The 19,039-nt window shown below is 44.9% G+C and overlaps 1 long non-coding RNA gene across 1 annotated transcript; it reads right to left on the bottom strand.

Annotated features, from left to right (window-relative positions):
* Window positions 1-222: 222 nt before the first annotated feature.
* LOC113987914 lies at window positions 223-5,343 on the bottom strand. The gene is made up of 3 exons (XR_005562701.1): window positions 5,262-5,343; window positions 2,189-2,330; window positions 223-278 (listed from the first exon to the last, which is right to left on the bottom strand). It is a non-coding gene; the product is annotated as an uncharacterized LOC113987914 (long non-coding RNA).
* Between the last annotated feature and the right edge of the window lie 13,696 nt (window positions 5,344-19,039).

Genomic DNA, 19,039 nt, shown 5'->3' with positions numbered 1-19,039 from the left:
TCTGTATTCTCAAACCAGAGGATAAAACTCACCTCAGTCTTCAGCTCTAGGATAGATTTATTGTGCACTTCATAAAACATGAATATCATTTGTTACAATAAAAGGAAGCCACCGGGGAGTTGGTTTCATCTCGGATCTCAATTCTTTGTTTGCGGGTCGTGCTTTGCTTGTTTCCCAGCCGGGGGTACATCAGTCATAACCCATCAGATCACAGACAAAGGTGTTCGTGCTCTGTAATACTGTGGTTTTTTCTGGTGTTCTCCATCCTCTCGTGCTCCCTGGGAAAAAAAAAATATGGATGTGTCAGAGCCTTTCCAGGGCGATATTGATTTGTGACAGATCGCAAACGTTTCGTCTTCTTCAATTCCCTTCGCTGAGCAAAAAGGAGCTGTGAAAAATATCACCCCGACTTTGGGTTTGTTTTTTCTTTTTTTCTGCACAGAATTAGCAAATATCCAGGTCAGAAATAATATCGGGAACACCTTATGAAAAATACATGAATTTTATCAGATTATTTCAGCTCGTGGCCCCATAACCATGTAGATGGCGAGACAGACTTTGTGCTGCTGGGTTCCTATTTTGTTTGCTTCCCTCAGTTCAGACTTGGGCAAAGAGAAAGGTTGTGTCTGAGTGGGGAAGGGGGGAGAAAATGTGCAAAACCTCTCCAAGACCTCCAGTGCTGTCTCTGGTGCTTCCCCAGGACTCACCAGAGCTGCATCCCCAAAGTCTCAGCAAAAAAAAAAATCCAGTCTGTTCTTCCCACTTGTTTCTTCCTCTCTGTGGAGCATAAATTCAGATTAATTTAAAATTAGCAGGAGAACAGTGTTTCGGGAGGAATGAAATGATTTACGAGCTCAGGCTGAATTTGGCAGGTTCAGAAATGGCTGAAGGTTCCCCCCTGTTGCCTCATTTCAAAATGGCAAACTTGATCCACTCCAAAAAGAAAAGAGGTTAAACAGCAAGATTAACTCACCCCAAATAGCCCTCCAGATTCCAACAGGGATATAATGAGATGGTTTAGGCAGACACTAAAGGAAAAGCATTAATATTTTATTTCATTTGAATCTCCTTTCTCTCGGTTTGGCCATTAATTACTTTTAAATCCATTATCCACACAGCTTTACTTTATTTTTAGTATGAGCAAACTTGAGTTACCTGGAAATCTCATTTCTTTAAACATTCAGAAGTTATGAATTTTTATGGTACAGCAAAATTTGTGGGGGAGGGGGGTATAAACTCCCCCCCCTCCCCCAAACCCACCAATGGCAGAAAAATAAAGCACAGCCAGAAGTGCTGATTTGGAAGTCAAATAGCTTTGAGAAAATTGCACAGGACATCAAATCAGAAGTAATGTCAGGATATCAAATATGAACCTCAAGCTATATTGGAGTCGATTGAAAAAAACAACAATCCACTGTGGGTTTATTGGATTGCTGGAAAATTCCAGGGCTGAAGCTGCTGGATTCGTACATGGTACACGTTAAACCACGTTGAACAAAATGGCCCGGTGTGCTGATGAGCCATGAAAATATCTTCTTTAATATCTATAAAATGAAGTAATAGGTAATTTTCTGTTTTCCTCTTCAGCATGGAGCAGGTTCAGCCTGTTCCTGCAGGAGATTCCTGAAGAGGAGCAGGGATGAAGCATCAGCTGCACGGGCCGGGTCAGTGTTGGGATGATGAGCAGGGCCTGGAATTGCTTCCTGGTTCAAAGTACAGGAGTCCAGGGTGGAGAATAGGGCTAGATGGGATATTGGGAAGGAATTCCTGGCTGAGAGGGTGGGGAGGCCCTGGCACAGGTTGCCCAGAGAAGCTGTGGCTGCCCCTGGATCCCTGGAAGTGTCCAAGGTCAGGTTGGATGGGGCTTGGAGCAACCTGGGCTGGTGGAAGGTGTCCCTGGGGTTGGAATGAGATGAGATTTAAGGTCCCTTCCAACCCAAACCAGTTGGGATTCTACAATAAAAAGGAAGTTGGTGACATTCCCTGGTGGTACAAAAACCAGGATGGAATCACCCTGCTTTATTCCCACCAAACATCCATTTTAAGGTCTTACATTTCGATTTTCTTTCCAATTCCTGGGCTGGGCAGGAATTGCCCTCCCTTCACATGCCAGGTGACAAAAGAGCAAAGGAAGAAGCCCAGGCAGATCCCAGGCTCCCCAACGCTCCACGGGGTTGATTTGACTCACCCTTGTGCAAATCCTGGCACTGGCATGGAAAGGCAGCTGTATCCTTCAGGGAATCTCACTGGGAAGCAAAATGACATCATTGCCTCATCCCTGCCACGCACGGGGCTTTGCCCAAGAATTATTTGCATCACTTACAGAGCAGCTAAAAAGGGAAAAGGAGGAAAGAGGATCAAACAAGGCGATATCTGGTGTGGCAGCAGCTTGTGGGACCTGCATCCCAGGGAGGGGGTGCAGACATTGGCCATCAGACCTGTGCAATATTAAAAAAATAGAAATAAATATTTTTAAAATATAATATATAAATAAATAAAAATAAATAAAAAGAAATATAAATAAATATAAATAAATATAAATGAATATAAATAATTGCATATATAAGATAAATACAAATAAACATATATATGATATCAAATATACATTACATAATACTATTTTATACATGATATTTGATATATATGTAGCTGAAAGCAAATTCAACACTTATGAATATAACATTAAATGCATCACCATTATAACATATAATAATAAATTATAGCCATTTTAAATAGAACATATTATAAATATAAATATAACGTAACTAAACACTATTATTACACTATTATAATGTTATAAATGCAACGCTGTTATAAATATAACATTATATATATGATATAAAAATATACATTATATTATATATTATATAGTATAGTATATATATAATATATATAGTATATATATACATTATATATTATAGTATATATTATATATACTCTTTTATACATGTTAGTTTATATATATATAACTGAAAGCAACTTAAACACTATTATAAATATAACATTTAATACAACACTATTATAACACAATATAAATATAACTATTATAATTATAACATAGAATATTATAAATATAACAATACTGTAAATATGAATACAAAACAACTTAAACACGATTATATACATTCAACAGTATTATAAATATAACATTACATATAGATGATATTAAAAGATACATTATATATACTATTTTATACACGTTAGTTTATATATATAAACTGAAAGCAACTGAAACACTATTATTAATATAACATATATTAAAAATACAGTACTATTGTAAAAATAAATATAACACAACCTAAACACTATTATAACACTATTACAATATTATAAATATAACTCTATTATAAATTTAAATATAACTCAAACACTACTATGAGTATAGCAGTATTATAATATTATAAATACAATAGTGTTATAAATAGTGTGATAACACTATTATAATATAATAAATATAACCCTATTATAAATATAAATATAACTCAAACACTATAACACTATTATAACATTATAAATACAGTACTACTATATATATAAATATAATACAACTTAAATACTATTATAACACTATTATATTATAGATATTACCCTATTATAAATATAAATACAACTCAAACACTATGAGGAGTATGACACTATTATATTATAAATGCAACAGTATTATAAATATAAATATAACACAACTTAAACACTATTATAACAAACTTAAACACTATTATAAAACTATTATAATAGTGTAAATATATCACTATTATAATATTAGAAATGCAACGTTACTAGAAATACATAATTATAATAATATAAATATTTCTAATATTATAATATTAGAAATACGACATTATTAATACGAATAAATATAAATATAAATGCAGCCTGTTTACTAAAAACCACAATTAATTCCACTTTCCAAAGCTCCCAGACAGGACATCTCGCTGGAGGGCTGTGGAATTCCCCCCCAGCTCCCACTTCCAAAGCCCAGCCAGCAAGGCAGGCTGTGTGCAGGACTCCAAACAAATTGGGAATCACTAATGGAATATTGTGCAGTTTGTTCCCATCAGGAGCAGTCAGAAATCATCCCTAATGTAACGATGTCCATGCAAGAGCGGGCTTGGGTGGGATAATTTAAGCACGAGGAAATGCTCTTGGAAGTGGTCCCTGAGGAGGCTCTGCTTGTTCCTAAGAGAATCCAGATGGATTCCAGAGTGGTGTTTTAAAACCACTTTCTAAAATTCCCCCCCCCCGCCTCCCGTCATTAAGGTGCATTATGGTGACACTCTGCAGTTGGAATTTTACGAGGGAATTGCTTCCCACTTGGATTTGGCTGTTAAATGCTCCCCCCCTGTAGCTGAACTCCCCCTCTGCTGACTGCAGGCATCTCATCGCTTGACCCACACCTTCCCTGGGCTTTGCATCCCGCAGGAGATCCAAATCCTGCCTCTTCTTATCCCTGGGAAGCTCCTTAAAGGCTGTTAATCCTGCCTTTGGGGGGGTTGTGGTTCGGGAATGTGGCCTGAACCCACCTGGTTTCACCCCAAAATGTTACCTCGTGGTTTTTAGAGCTGCAGAGCGGAGCAAACCAAGGGCAACAAGCGCCTTCCCTCCCTTGGATGCTCCCTGAGAAGGGGAATTAAGTGGATTATTAAAGGGCTCCCTGATTTTGCACCTTGCTGGGGATTTCCCTGCGAAGCCACAGAGGAGCCAGCCAGGAAGATGGAATTTTTGGACTGGTTCTTTGCATTTCTTTGTCCCAAAAGCCACAGAAGTGATGGGTTGGATGGACCAACCAAAACAGAGACTCCCAAACAGCCACAGAGCCCAAATGACTGACCCAGGCTATGATTGGGTTCCTTCTTGGTGTTTTAAGGAAGGCACAAACAGCCTCCTTGTACATATAATTAATACAAATGTACCCTACCATGAACCCCATCGAAGCAGCAGCAGGCCAGGGGTCACAAGACCTTGTTTTCCTTTCTTTTCCTTTCTTTTTTTTTTAAAGATTTGACCTTCAGAAGGCAATCCATGGGCCACCCTCACAATAACCCCCTTCCCCCCTCCCCGTTAAGTGCCGGGGAAAGCCATCAGGCAAAGCAAATTGATTCCCTTTCAGAGACAGAAACAGACCCAGCGAGGGATTTTATTTCCCTGTCAGGTTATTATATTCAATGCTAACATTATTTAAAGGGGTTTGAATGGAGCTGTACTCCGCAACACCTCATTATGGAGGAAAATCATCTTAATGATTGTGCTCTGCCAATACCCACCTCTTTGTGCGGTGCTTTCATTACTGTTTGAGATGCTCTCCGCCTGGGAATGATGTGCATCCATCACAGCAGCCTGGAAAGGATGGGAAAGGGAAGGAGACCATCACTGTGCAATAATTGTCAGCCTTCCTGTCTGCAAAATCCCCAAAGTTGTCCCAATTCTGTGGGATTTTGCATTTTCCCGCAGCGCTTTTTTAGCACCTGACGCCTTCAGAAAGAGTTTCATCCATTAAACATAAATTCTGGGCTTAATCTATTTGTGCTGGCTGTTTCCTTTCCATAAGGAACCCGTCAGGAGTTTAAAATAATCTGAAATGTGGTCATTTATTTCCACACTGCTTTAGTAAGTGTATGAACAGCACTTATCACCCAGTAACACACCTGCAGCACCGGCCCCTTTGCTTTTGTGGAACTAAACACATTTATCCAAGTGAATAAGTAACACAGACTCCCAGGGCTTTTCTCAGGCTCAGCCAGGAAAGCTCTTCCAAGATTTTTTTTCTCCCCCCCTCTCTGAAAAAGTCTTCCAAAAAATGAAATAACTTTAGGGTTTATAAAAAGACCGTCGGGAAAGGTTTGAATTTTCAGTGAGAACTCCAAATCACAGAACTACAGAATGGTTTGGGGGGGAAAGGATTTAAAGCTCAGCTCATTCCAACCCCCTGCCATGGGCAGGGACACCTTCCACTAGCCCAGGTTGCTCTAAGTCTTGGCCTTGGACACTTCCAGGGATGGAGCATCCAAAGCTTCTCTGTGCCAGGGCCTCACCACCCTCACAGCCGAGAATTCCTTCCTAATCTCTAATCTCAGCTAAATCTAAGATCATTCAGTTTAAATGCTCTGCCCAAACGATGCAAACACCCAAAATGGAAGAGACTGGGGAAAGATGCCTTGGAAAAAATGCAATATTCTTTATTAAAGAGTATTGTTTTCCCCCCCAAAATGCAATATATCTCCTCGGGAGGAAGGCATGAAGAGATATTTCCCTTTGAATTCGTCCTCTGCAGAACTCTTACGTGAAAAATTATCTCCCACTGCTGGAGCCAAGGATACATGGGGCTGGTAGGTTGAAAAAGCTTGTTCACTCCAAAAAAATAACACTAAATACATTTTTATAGTGAAAAATTTAAGCTTAATAGATGAATCTTCTCGTGAAGGAAAAGATCAACAGGTGGCTTGGCCACAATATCTCATGGATTTAATACTCTGCAGTCTAACAGGAGAGTGCTCTGAGCCTGGCAGGCAACATTGTCAGAAGTTATCACAGCTGGAAGTTGAAATTTAGGCTGGTACAACTTAAATTGGTCAGATTTATTTCCAACTTTACATTTACTTAATATAAAATATAATATAAAAGGGAGCAATTTCCTCAAGGCAAATCAGGTCTGGCTCAGCCTTCCCAGGGCTTGCACCAGGACTCTCTTCTCCCTCTTCCAGCCTCTCTAACTGCAAAAAAACTTCTGGTTTTCCAGGCTTTTTCCTGCTAATTGAACCCTATTTAATGCAGGCCTGTGTTTACAATGAACTGGGGGAACATTCCTGCCCAGACTTTGGGGCTCAGTTTGGAAACTCAGTTCTGCAGGACTTTGCAACTCATAACTCAAACATGCCCCTTGCAAAGAGGTTTTACAGCCCTCAGAAGGAGTAAATCCAGCACTCTGTGACCCTGCAGCACCCTTGGCAGGTCCCACCCCCCAGCAGTGGGGGATCCCTCATCCCCCAGACCCCAAAATCCAGAGCTTTCCCCCCTCCCCGACGCTTTGTGTCCTCGCCAGTGGGGCAGAAACGGCTCCAATTCTGACATTCCTGTAGACAAATTGAGATTTTTAGACTCCTTTTCCCCCAGCCTGCTATTAGTGTGATTAATTGAGGAGAGAAAAAAATGGATAAGGAGAGGAAAAATGGATAAGGAGAGGAGAGAGACGTCCTGCTCCTCCGAGCTTGGAGATGGATGAGGTTGCTGCACATCGGGAAGAGGAGCCAACAGGCCAAGCTGCAATCCCACCCCAAGCCCATGTTTAATATTTATAGCTGGGTTAGAGCAGCAGGAGGGTAAATCACACACGGGTTTTGAGTTACTTGTGAGTTTTTCCCCCACTCTGTCCCTCCACTTCCAGCAGCAGCAGCAGCGGTCCCTCCATATGGAAGCATCCCAGGACTCCCCCAGCCAGCTCTGCAGACAGAAAGCAATTTGCCAGTCAACAGATGCATTAAAGCAGCAAATCCCCCCCGGGCAAAATTCCTCCGCGAGGCTCAATGAGCCGCAGATACCTTAACGCAGTCCCCAAGCCTTCCAACGACTGGATTTTAATAACTTTAATAACCCCAATACAGCGAGCAAAAGTTAAAGATTAGGTTTGTAGCTTTTTATTGTACTTATTTGGGGTGTTTTGAATAGCTGGGGAGTGGATTTAGTTGATTTTCCTGCCCTGGGCTTGCGGCTCGATGCTCAACTCAATTGAACCATTTTCCCTTCTCTTAACTGCTCCGGTTTTCAAAACATTCCTAAATTGCAAACTGGAAGAAAGGGAAACACGGGGGGTTTACGGGCATTTAAAGTTCCCAAGGAGGGAGATGTGTGTGTCCCGTCCCCCCCCCCCCGAGGAACACGGGCAGATCTGACTGTGGGGACGAGCCCAGACCCCTCTGCGATGTCTCCTTCTGGAGCGGTCCCCGTCCCGCGGAGGTGGAGTCCAGACACCCGGCACTTTCCCAAACCTCGCCAGAATTTGGGAATTGCTGCCAGCAGCAGCCTCCACGCTCGTTAACGCCTCTTCATTTGCAAGTCTGACAGCCGGAGGGGTTGGCCCCTCTGCAGATGGGAGATGAGGGGCTTGGGGCTGAGGGAAGGAGCCCAACTGTGCCGGAATTTTGTGCCCGGGAATCACCAGCACGGCCGATCCAGCTCCTAAAGGTCAACACGGGCAGAGGAGTTTCCTCAAGAAACTCGTTGCTTTCAGATCTTTTCCTTCCAGGCCTGTTTTTAGCACAGCAGAACCACCATGAGCACCACAATGAGAATCCCAGAATGCTTTGGGTTGGAAGGGACCTTAAAGCTCATCTTGTTCCACCTCCTATCATGGGCAGGGACACCTTCCACTAGCCCATGTTGCTCCAAGCCCCATCCAACCTGGCCTTGGACACTTCCAGGGATCCTGGATTCCACCCCTCTGTGAAATGCTGGCTAAGGTGTTTGAAGTGGATGATGAAAAAGAAGGAGTGAAGATGGTCCTTCCTACAAATACACAGGTTTGGGACAGAGCCTTCTCTAGGCAGGTCTCTGATTTCTCCTATAAATCATAGAATTCCAGAACAGTTTGGGTTGGAAGGGACCCTAAAGATGATCTCGTTCCAACCCCCTGCCATGGGCAGGGACACCTTCCTCTATCCCAGGTTGCTCCAAGCCCTGTCCAACCCGGCCTTGGACACCTCCAGGATGGGGCCTCCACAACTTCATCTACCCTACAAATGTTACCATCTCCAAAGGGACCAATAACCCATCGATGCCACCCACAAAAACAGGCAAAGCAAAAGTAAACCACTAAATTATCTCTTTTCTAACGTGAACGTGTTGAGTCACAAGTTAATTAATGAAAAGTTCCACGTGAAAACTCCACAATGAGTCTCCAGCTCTCTGAGTCAGACGCCCACAGGTCGGAGGAGGGAGGAAAAGGGAGAAGAATGGCTTTGCAAAAGGGTGCCCTGAGGAGCAGGACCAGCAGTGAGCAGCCATCCACCCATCATATAATTCCCAAGAAAGAGTTATATGGAGCATGATGAGAGATGTCAGTGCTTCAAAAACAAACACACAAACCAAAAAGAAATAAAATGCCAGACCTCTACAAGCAACAATTCGCCAGAAAAAGCAAAACAGCTGAGGAGGAGTAATCTGATCCACGGTTTTTACTCATTTTCTTCATTAATTTTAAATACCGAGACTTAGAGAAAAGCAAGCCCTAAAAAAAAAAAAAAAGAAAAAGAAAAAAAAAAAAGAAATATTAACTCTTGCTTTTCTGTATGAAAAAGCAGCACAGATTTTTCTAGTGATGTCTCCCTTTCCTTTGAGAGGATGGGACCAGAGACACAGAGCAGAGCAGGCTGCTGAAGAATTGTACCCCCATGACAAGGTGGCTGAAGCTGAGAGCTATTCCAACTAAGATCCCATCAGGAGCTCTAGCCCAGCTCAGGCACATCCCTCTGGATGGGGAGATTTGGGGAAAGCCTCAGAATCTTTGGGCAGTTCTGCTTTCCTTTCTTAGGGTGACTAAGAGGGCAATGGACAGCTTTGCCTCCTGCTGGAGATTTCAGGAGCAGATGGTGTTCCTGAGCTCTGTGCTTTGTCTCTGAATGCCATGGAGATGAGTAATCTTATAAAAAGTGATTTATTCACAAGCCAACCTGTGAGAGCCTCTCTGTGTGATCAGCCTCTGGTTTGGTTTGGGATTGAGGGCAGAACCTGTCCATCTGCTCATCCTCCTCCTCTCCTTTTCACTCTCTCTTCCCTGTGTGTAGCCAGAGGGCCACTGGAGTTTGATCAGTAACAACCTGATTTTTTGGGATTTATTCCACTCTGCATTTCTGACAGGTCTGGGATAGCTGGGCCTGAAGGATTTGCCACCTTCCACAGCAAGACAGGTGTGAAACAAGATGTGATCCATCAGTGGAAACACCCTGCAGTAAAGATAAAGACACCTGGCCCACAGGGGAAGCTGTCACCCTGCTGTGACACTGAGTGACAGCCACCAGGAGCATCAGAATTGCCTCAGAAGCCATTGGGTGCAGGGAGCCCTGCAGCCCCCACCCCACAGAACTCCAGCCAAGTAGACATTCAACATCCAGACTTAAAAGTCTATCTCCAAAGGGAAAACAATCCCTGGAAGTCTTATTGCCAAGGAGCTGCTTCACTGGTGACTTGCAGAGGCATTTCTCCTTCCAGCTTCAACCTCAACAGGCACCTCTTGACCTTGTGCAGGAGGATGGTGATGAAGATGAGACCCAAATATCCCAGAGAGCAGAAACTAGCTGACTTTCATCTTCCCAACAACCACCAGCCAGCCCCATGGCCCCAAACTGCTCTCATCCAAATTCTCTTTGACCTGAGTGACCATTTAATTCCCACAATGGCACAGTGCTCAGAGCCCAAGTTTCTCTTCCTGAAACCCCAAACCAGAGGTGCTGCAGGTCAGGTTGGTTAGGAGGAATCTGGGAAGCCACAGACCTCACCCTGCAGCCTCCTTCCCCTCCAGCTGGTGGCAACACTCTGGCCAACGTCATGGTCACACAAGGCAGAAATTATTTCTTTAATAAGAACCAAAGGTTTTAGGTCCCTATTTCCACGTATTTTGATTTGGAAGTGGAGCAGGAGCAGGAAGGACACGGTCCAGCTCTCCCTGGAACACCTACCGCTGCGTGCTCTGCCTTTCATCCCAAGTTTCACTTTTTCCCACCGACAAAACCGTGAGGAGAAAAAGCAGGAAAGAACGATTTCTGTTCAGGATCCGTTTCCATAGAAACACCAAAATTAAGGGAGAGAGAAGTCTTTTAAGGTCCCCCAGTCCAGGCACCCTCCAGCACAGCAGCGAGCACCAGGCCCGGAGCTTCGAGGCCTGCTCGTGCTCGAGCTGACAAAACACATCTCCGTGGGAATTTTACAGCATTCCTGCCAACCCAGACCTGTGAGCTGTCCCAAATGGAGTCACACACTGCTGGGATTTAATCTGGGAGCAAATGCTTCGTGGGACCATCTCCCAAGGGCTGCGAGGAAGCAGGGACAGGCACGAGACACTCTCAGGAGCTCACGGATATATTTAACTCACAAGATGCACAAAAATCACTCCCTGAGCAAGGGGAACATGGGAATTATTTGGACGGGGTTCGCAGGTTTGCAGGATCCAGATGGAACACACAACTCCTCCAAGAATGTGAATATCATGTCTTTTTTTCTTTTTTTGGAGCAAATTAATATGGGCCACGAGCCAGGCTGTGTCAGAAGGAACTCTCACGTAAGGGAAGCAGTCACAGCACGACCCTTTGTCCTGACAAACCATCATTGTACTTCCCAGTGCTGCTGCTTTAGAGGCAGAGCAAAGACACAAAGCAGGTTACCAGGCTCCTACCTGGCAGCAGGATCCAGGGATTCCCCCTGGTCCTGGTGTGCTCCATCCCTGGCTGGGAGGAGGAGGAATTTCATCCTCTCCTTTGCCTCTCCTGGAAATGAAAACATATGTGCCAAGAAACCCCTGAGGCATTAATGAAAACTGGATGCTACTTCTTGTTACTTTTCTAAATTTGAGATATAACAGGAACACCGAAAAATGTGCAAAGGAATGTTCTTTCCCCTCTCCACCAAATGACAACAAGCTTCTCCCTGGTAGTTTGCAGCTATGGAGCCACCCCTGCTCCATAAAAACACAATAAAATCACAGTGAGAAACACTAGAAGAGATTGACAGAGTAAAACAAGAACAAAGGATAAAACCAGAAGCATCAAGAGTAAGCTCTTAAGTCTCCTCTTCCTAATCTTCCCAATGATCTTCTCCACTGTGCTGTTTTATTACCTCTCAGAAGGGTTTTAGCTTTAATATATATTGGAATTACTGGGGAAAGGAAACATTTTAAACATTTAGGCATCCTAACTCTTTCAAGAGAGGTTTCTTAACCTTTAATCCTCCTTCCTCCACCCTCAGGCCACGCAATATGCAAGGCAAAAGGTCAGTAATGTGGACAAAGGCAATAAGCTGAGCCTAACCCACTCCTCTCCTGCTCAGGCTCTCTGCAGTCAGTGCACAAACACACAGCACTGGCTTTTATTACTGCCAAGGGCTCAGTTTAAATACTGCCAAGTGGTTAAACCACTCAGTAGCCAAGTCTGGAAGAGTTTGTGGCCTTCCCTGGGTTGGCTATAAGGGATGGAGAGGGCAAAGCCAGAGGACTGTATCGGGTCATGGAATGATCATATGGTTTGGGATGGAAGGGACCTTAAAGCTCAGCTCATCCCGACCCCCTGCCATGGGCAGGGACATCTTCCACTATCCCAGGCTGCTCCAAGCCCATCCAACCTGGCCTTGGACACTTCCAGGGATCCAGGGGCAGCCACAGCTTCTCTGGGCAACCTGTGCCACAGCTGGGTCCTCTCCCACAGTTGGCCAAGCAGGTCCTCTGCTGACACAAATCATTTCTGCTCCCTGTACTTGCACCCTGGGGTGTTTGTGGGGGTGATCAGTGTGTTTATGATCAGCTCTGCCCTGCTGTGCCCACCCCAGAGCTGCTGGCCGGGCCCGTGAGGGGCAACCACTGTCACAGGCAGTGACATGGATGGACGTGGGGTCTCTCTGAGGTGTCACAGCCCCACCGCTGCTGGGCACAGAGGCACTTCAGCTGTCTCTTGGGATGGTTCCTGGCATGCACTTTGTAAAGTAAACAGCAGCAGCAAAATCAACTCCAGATCCCTCCAGGCTGAGCAGCTCCATAGCAATACTCAGCACTGCCACCATAAATATTCACGAGGTGCTGCAGGGAGCAGGGCCTTCATTTCCTCTCTGGGAGTGACAGCCCTGCCCTGCACAAGCTGTGGACACTTTCCCTACAACACTGGAAAGCCCAGAGGGACAGGCATGCTCCAAACAAGGCAATAATGTCCTACAAAGGAGATGTGCAAACACCACAGCCACCCTGCCCCAGTGACCTTTCAAAACCCACTCCCTTTGTCCCTTCCAGAACGCCCACACTTAAAAGAAATCTCATTTTTTCCACAAGTTGCTTCTTCTGTCCCAAAAAGCTCTCAAAGGAACAGCACAGAGGCGTGAAATAGGTGTACCCAGGGACAGAGCTGAAGGCAGCTTGCCCAAAAACTTCTTCCCCATGAAAAAAAAGTGAACACAACAGAACAGGAAAAGCTTTAAAGGAGATTCAACCCCTCTGCTGGTTTTCCACACCAAACTGATTTACCCAAGTAAATATTTGTCCCCAAACATTCTTCCCTCAAACTGATTCACTCTAAAACTTGTTTTATTCCAGGCTGGCAAAGAGGAGTACAGGGCTCCCTTCTCCTTTCTCTCGATCTATACTTTGCTCTCTAGGTTTGGCTGTGAGCAGCTCAGCTGGGTTTGCTCCCAGAGGAATCTCAGCATGATGAAATGATGATCTTACCATGACCTCATGGGACTTCTTTGTCCCTCTGTGGAGAAAGCTGCCATGAGCTCATAGCTCATGTGGTTTATCTCCATAGTTGGTGATGAGCAACTTCGTAGGGAGATGAATAAAGATGTGAGTTTGAATACTCAAGCACACAGAGAGATCCTTGATGATGGGTTTTGTGAGACACCCCAGGCCCTGATTTATACTTGCTGTCAAAGGGAAGCTAAAGATAACATTTGGAAGAGAGCATAAAACATTGGGTCTGCTGTGGGGAGCTTGAATAAAACTATATATTCATGAAAAGTGTGTGTGTGTTGCTCTGTTTGTGGGTCTCACACAGTTCTTCTACAGGTTTGGAGCAAATATTAACTCAACTCCAGTGAAATGATGCTTCAGCCAAAGCTGTGGCTGCCAAAGCTGTGCATCAACAGTGGCCTTTGCCTGTTTGGGAGATGCAACTAAATATTCAGCAGGGAATCAGTAACATGGACCTGGAATGATCCCTTCCAAAGCAGCACTGCAGTTTGTCCCGACTAGTCCCATTCTGAGCAGTATTTATCCAAGAGGATAACACTGATTTATCCAACAGGATCAGCCAATCTTTTACACCACTGATTTTCTTTTTTTTTTCAGTAAAGACCCTAGTGTGAACCCCCAGCATTTCATGGCTCCATCACACAGGCAGGGAATTGCAGCTCACTTCACTCTCCCTTTGATCATCTTACAGGTCTCATCTGTTCCTATCAGAACTTTCGAAGAGCATGTCTGATGTTTTCTTCTGAAGCTCATGTAAAAAAGTGAAGGGCCTTTATTTTGAAATACCTTTAGCAAAGAGGAGGTTGACACGTGCAAAATGGAGTTTTCAGTCATTTGTTTTAGTCGGAGAAAAGGAATCTGTCACTGACAAGTCAGGGGGTTGTTTGTTATTCCTGAAGTGGTAAAAGAGAATATTTAACCTGCTGGGGATGTGTTCTGGAAATGATACTATTTCGTATGCTTCCTGAAGCATAAATAAGTGTTGTGCCCTGGAATTAGGCCAAAAATGCATCAGCAAAACAGCAAATCAGGAAAGAGAGTTCGTTGACAGAAATATGTAATAGCACCCAACCGGGTTTGTCAGCAGAAGTGTTTTGCTCTCAACAATAAAGGCACTCCCCACGTTCAAAGGTTTAAGTCTATGAGAAGGAAAAATGCAGTAATTTGAATAATTGTTAGTTCATCTCATATCTCCACCCAAATCTCCTCTACATCAATAATTTTACCCCCACGTACCAGATCGATGTTGGGGAGCCTGGACAGAGGCTTTCCACCTGGATTCTCCCTCACTCAGTGACTCATGGTAAGAAGTATTTGGGGAATTACTAACATGCAATGTCTCAATGTCTATTTTTATGTCCAGTTTTCACTACAGGTCTTCTATAAACTTTAACAGGCTCTGAGTGTGGGTAACAAGAATCTCGGTGAGACTTTGCAAGAAGGTTCTGGGGACTGATCCCTGAAATTCTGGGCACCTCCCTTTCTGCAGAGCTGAGCTGAGATTTGCTCCTGACACACAGGACAAAAAGGGCAGGAATTTAGGCCTCCCTGCACAGGCTGCACAGGGACTGATCTCCTCAAGCTTCCAGCCAGGTTTGGATAAACTCCATAAATTTTTACAGAAAGGGCCTCCAACTGTCCTGACTCACATGTCAAAAGAGATACTTTATCACAACCTCCATCCCATCTCCTCAGAGTGAGAAGTTTTGGGATAGCTGGTTTTCCACCAGTGCCAGATGCTGGGCTCTTTCATTCACTGCCAGACAGGAACAGTCTCATAACTCACAGGCAACACAGAAACCTTTTTGCAAGGAATATCTCATATCCAGGAGGGCTAAAAAATACGACCCCATATATTTAAAAACAATAAAATGAGGAATCTAATGGAATAAGTAGCCCATTAGGCAATGGCACTGTGTTTAGGCAGGAATTTTGGCTTCTTGTCTTTTCTAAGGGAACATTTTCTCGAGGGAAAAAATAAAGATTTAGATAGATGTTTTAGAAGATAGAAAGACCCTATAAAAGGCTGATTTTGATACAGTTGTGAGGGGAACCTGTCTCCTGAGCTGCCACCCAGCACATCTGGCACACAGACCCAGAGCCAGGAGCCTGCAGGACCACGTTTCAGGGCAGATGTGCACCTGAAGACCACCACAGCCAGGAGATGGGACTTGGAGGACTTCCAGCCTGCCAAACGGATGGCTTTCCCACCAGGAGATCGCAGAGGAGAGCTCCATCTCGTCCTCCTCCTCCTTTTGGATCTCTCCACCCAAGACCTGGGACCTTGGTCGAGCAGAACAGCAACGTTTGGGTGCAGTTCTGAAACAAAACAGTCCCTTTCTGAGTTCAGGTTCAATATGGACCAAACTCAGGTCACAGTGAGGTTATTCCAGGCTCCTTCTGGCCTCCAATCTTGGTGACAGTCTCAGCAGTGAATTTTTGATACCTAAATTCCCTATTTGCTCTCACAAAGAGGCAGATTCAGAGAGGGAGCAACACCTCCCCGTCATAAATGTAAATATCTCCCAAAATACCCAACCTGCAAACTCTTCCTGTTCTCCACAGGCAGCCTGGCCATGTTGGATGTAGAAGCATCCCAGAAATGCTGGTGGAAGTGATACCTGGAAAGAAAGGACATGGGAATCTCCCCTTCCCTCCATGTGAGGGGTGAAGGCAGGAGCAGCTCATGCTGTCACCCCAGGAAAAATATCCCTGTTTAATCCCTCCCAAACAAATTATAAAGCTTTTAAAGCTCAACCTCGCTGCCTCCAATGGAACATTAAAAGCTGCAATAAGAATGGAGATGAATTAATGTCTGTCTTACAGCCTCAGATCCATTTGGAGAATCACACGCGAGGGTGGTGGAAATGGGGCACATCCCAGGTTGGTTTGGTTAATAAATGTCTCTCTTTGGTAAAAATGTAAACTGGTAGTTTATAGATCCAGGAGAAGTGATGCTGCTAAAGGATTTCCAGTAACCCCCCAGTAAAGCAGAGTCAGAGCCAGGCGGTTTTCAGGGAAATGGTCGTTTCCTCCGGCTTCCTCCAGTTGTCCATTTGGATGGACATTCAAAAAGGACTGAGACACAGAGCAACGCCCTGAGATAACGGAGGAAATCCCTTTCAGGTTCACAGAAACAGATCCAGGGGGGATATCTTTCCGAAAAGAAAACAAATCATGCAAAGACTTATCTTGTGTAATTGCACCGCCCGACTTAAAAGCCTCTTTCCCCAGTGGCAGCGAACAAATCTCTGGAAATGCCAGAAGAAAGAGATTGTTCATATAAACACATACATTTCCAGGGGAAGTTTACTCTTCCTATAGCCAGAGGATGTTTACTTTTCTGGAAAAAAAAAAAAAGAGCATGTTAAAACCTTTCCTCCCTTCCACTTCATCAGGGGAACAGACATTCCTCATTCCAAACATGGGGTTTAGCAGGTCAGGCAGAGGGGGAGTAGTGATTGTATATGCAAGGAAAAATAAATACAGGGAATGAGAGGAATAAACAGAAAAGGTCGAGGTAGAGCTGGAAATTCCCTGGCTGGGGCAGTGACAGAGGCAGGGGATGTGATGGCTGAGGACTGTCAGCTCAGACGAGCTGCGTGGTGCTCCCAAATATCCCAAGGACCACAGGCTGAGATCCCCCTCCCTCCCTCTGCTCTCTTGAACCACAGGGAATGCAGTTGGAATGTTCAGAGAGCTGGGCATGCTCATTCCTGATTTGCCCTGAGCAGGTTTTAGAGATCCAAAATCAATGGCAACGATTTTAAGTTGGGTTTAACACAGTCCTAATGAAGTTTAATGGAGGCCATTAGATAAATTGCAAGTCCCAGCTCTATCCATCATTGCACAGATAGATGTGCAACGGGAATAAAGAATATCTCCTTATTTTTATGACCACTTAACAGGCTTCTGCAGTATTCAAATGAAAAAAAACCACTGCTCCCATAACCAGGGGCAATTCCAGTTAACCAGTGAATCATAGCTGGTTAAGTGCAGGGGGGAATGGGAAATACAAGCAGCAAAATCCACATGAAGGATGAAATTAGGGAAAATAGGGAAAAGCTGCAGCTCTAATGCTTAGGGAAGGATTCCAAAAGCCTCTATTTGGACAGGCTTAACAAAAATGTTACCTGTAAGGTAATGGATAGGGATGGTGACAAAGAGGTTTTAATTAAGGTCTTGTTTGTGCAACAAGTGAAGAGGACAAGGAAGGCCAACCTCCCAGGAATCCAGGTCCATCAGTCCCAAATAAACAGGTCACAAAAACACTGAAGATCCCACACCTACCTGTCCTGGTGCAGGTGCTGAGGAACACTGGACCATCCAGGAGCATCTGATGTTTGTGTGAGGAGATCCCTGTTTTTCATGAGCACGGAAGCACCTGTTCACAGGAAAAGCCACATCTCCACACTGGAGCTTTCCAGTCCAATTCCAGGACCTCATCACACTGAGTTTTGAAAGCCTCCAAGGGTGGAGTTTCCCCAGCTTCTCTGGGTTCATGGAAGAGCAGAGAGGGAAGGGCTGAAAATTCACCCTGTGCTTGTTGTAGGCACCCAAACACCTTCTCGGGCACCTCTGGCTGCTCCTGCTCACAGAGCAAGGATTCCAGCAAGTCTGGGGATGGGGAAGGAGAACCCCAAGGAGGTTGGGAGTTCAGTTTTCAGAGCGTGGTGGTGGCTGGGAAAGCTCCCTTCTGCCTCCTCCTTGCTCTGACATTCCTGCAGCTGCTGAGACTCTTCCTGGTACTGCAGCTGCGAGGAAACCACTGTCACCAAAACCAGAGACTGGCAGAAACACAGAATCCCAGAATGGTTTGGGTTGGAAGGGACCTTAAATCTCATCTCATTCCATGGGCAGGGACACCTCCCACTAGCCCAGGTTGATCCAAGCCCCGTCCAACCTGCCCTTGGACACTTCCAGGGATCCAGGGGCAGCCACAGCTTCTCTGGACAACCTGGGACAGGGCCTTCCCACCCTCCCAGACAGGAATTCCTTCCCAATATCCCATCTCTCCCTGCCCTCTGGCAGTGGGAAGCCATTCCCTGTGTCCTGTCCCTCCATGCCTTGTCCCCAGTCCCTCTCCAGCTCTCCTGGAGCCCCTTTAGGCAGTGGGAGGAGCTCTCAGGTCTCCCCGGAGCCTTCTCTTCTCCAGGCTGGACAATCCCAGTTCTCCCAGTTTTTCCTCACACGAGAGGACCTCCATCCCTCTGATCATCCTGGTGCCTTCTCTGGACTCGCTCCAACATCTCCACGTCCTTCCTGTGCTGGGGAGCCCAAAGCCAAGGAAAAAGAGCATCTCAGGAAAAGCCACTCGTGCTCTTCAGGTTTCACCCCCAAAATTGCTGCGGGTTCCTGGGCACAGACTGAGCTTCACTGAACTGAACCAAAACAGGCTTTAAAATGAGGAATTAGGGATCATCTTGTGTGCATTCCTTCCTCAAACCGAGAGGAGTAATCTCTGAGGGAAGAATTTAATCAAAGCCAGCTGCTAATTACTTTCTCGACACCAGGGGAGAGGAATGTTGGCATCCAAAAGATCTGGGAGATTTTCATTATTAATATTTGATAAATCCGTAATTGGATTGTTTGATTTCGCAGCCCCCT

This window comes from Pipra filicauda, unplaced genomic scaffold (genome assembly GCF_003945595.2).
Source record: "Pipra filicauda isolate LSUMZ 115617 unplaced genomic scaffold, ASM394559v2 scaffold152_size1767362_pilon, whole genome shotgun sequence".
In the NCBI taxonomy this organism is placed as follows: Eukaryota; Metazoa; Chordata; class Aves; order Passeriformes; family Pipridae; genus Pipra; species Pipra filicauda.
The sequence above is the reverse complement of the archived record's forward strand: the minus strand, read 5'-3'. Positions and strand labels throughout refer to the sequence as shown.